Raw genomic sequence first — 1931 nt, forward strand, 5'->3', positions numbered from 1 at the left:
TTAAATCCCCTCTGACAGGTGGGAAGTTTCCACTCAGGCTTCCACTATTCTGCTGAGAATCAGCAAGACAGGAGTTGGCGTGGGGAGCCATGATGGCAGCCAGAGCTGAAAGACCTCCCTACACAACCTGGACACATTCCCACGACTCCCTGACACTAGGCAGTAACGGAGCTTCAGGGTTGTAAATGGGCTCCCCTGGAAAGCAGTTCAAAAACTGCAGGCTGCCCCATCCCTCACCAATGAATCTCAGCCTGGCTGCAGGCCAGGGCAGGGAAGGCAGAGAGCCAGCAGGGAAGCTGGACAATGTGGGGAATATTTCTTGGCCATGCCACATCTTCTCACAGCCAGTTTTTGAAACTATGGTTCTAGGACTAGGGTTCTGTTTCTGAAAGGGAAAGAATAAGGGAATTAAAGATAAGAAAGCATCATCTCATCTCCAATCTAACTTTGCCACAAATGTGCTGTGTGATTATGAGTCAGCTACTTAACCCCTTTGAGTTTCAATTACCTTATTATTTAAAATGAGAGATCAGAGTTGAACAACATTGACAATTGTTTACTTTCTAAGGATAACAGAGAACAAGCTCACTCTCTTTAAAATGGACAGCAAAAGGAATTACATATCTACCTCATCTTCCCTTTATGAATTACAATATGAGGTAATCAAATGAATGTTGAAGTCAAATCTGTCTTTTAAGAAAGTATTCCAACAAGCAATTACAATAGAAATTATGAAATATTGCTACTTTACAATACCTGGTGCATTGGTCAATCGTTGACTTAGTCAACCATGGGTCATATACACTGAGTCTGTGCTTCCTGATGAAAGAGCACATAATCTTACCACACAGGTAGAGCCGCAGTCAGATCAAGCTTTGAGTCCAACTGCCAGAGAACAGGCAGACCTGCATTCTGAGCATGCAATCAGCAAGATACAGACAGTGAAACTCTATGGATCAAACAGCCTGGGTTCTTCAACCAGAGAAAGTTAAAGAAAAGTAAGTAGTAAAGGGAGAATCTGCAGAGTGAAGAGACATAAGACCGTGACATGTATTTTTCAAGTGAGAAAGACTACACAAGAGTGTCAAGCCCATCACATCAGACTCAACTGGAAAACACTCATAAAGGTCAACAAACAGACCTGGAACTCTTTATAGGCTTTTCTTTTTGTTGTTTTGTTTCTTGTTTTTCTGTTGTTTTCTTTTGCTTTGTTTTGTCTTTGTGTTTATTATTTTTGCAGGTCTATCTAGATAAGATAGATACATAAACAATCCGGGGGGTGGGGGGAACAACAGGATGGACAGTTCTGGGGAGACATAGGAGAGAGGGAGGTGGGGGGAAAGTAGGGGGAAGCCAACAAACCCAGGAACAAAGGAACAACAAGTGATCTTAAACCGATGGCAAAGAAGGCATAGGATGTCTGGTGGGGCGTGATCAAGGGTAATGTAGCCAAGAGGAATAAATGAAGGCTGAACATGATAGTGGGGCAAGAGGAAAGTAAAAGGAAATAGAGGAAAGAACTAGGAGGCAAAGGACATTTGTAGAGGTCTAAATACAGGCATGTACATATGTAAATAGATTTATATATAGTGATAAGAAAATAGATCTATGTACATATATTTATAGGTTTAGTATTAAGGTAGTCGACAGACAGTGGGTCTCTACACAAGTACTCCCTAAAATGTGAAAACACTTTGTTCTAATAACCCAGCATTCTGTGATGCTCACCTTCCTGACACGATCGCTGAAGACAAAATGAGTGCATAGTAAATGTGGTGAAGAAAGCTGATGGTGCTCGGTTATCAAAAGATATAGCATCTGGGGTCTTAAAGACTTGAAGATAAACAAGCGGCCATCTAGCTGAGAAGCAACAAAGCCCACATGGAAGAAGCACACTAGCCTGTGTGATCATGAGGTGTCGATGGGATCAG

This window comes from Echinops telfairi, unplaced genomic scaffold (assembly GCF_000313985.2).
Source record: "Echinops telfairi isolate 266 unplaced genomic scaffold, ASM31398v2 ScPeMD7_5167;HRSCAF=5991, whole genome shotgun sequence".
Classification (NCBI taxonomy): Eukaryota; Metazoa; Chordata; class Mammalia; order Afrosoricida; family Tenrecidae; genus Echinops; species Echinops telfairi.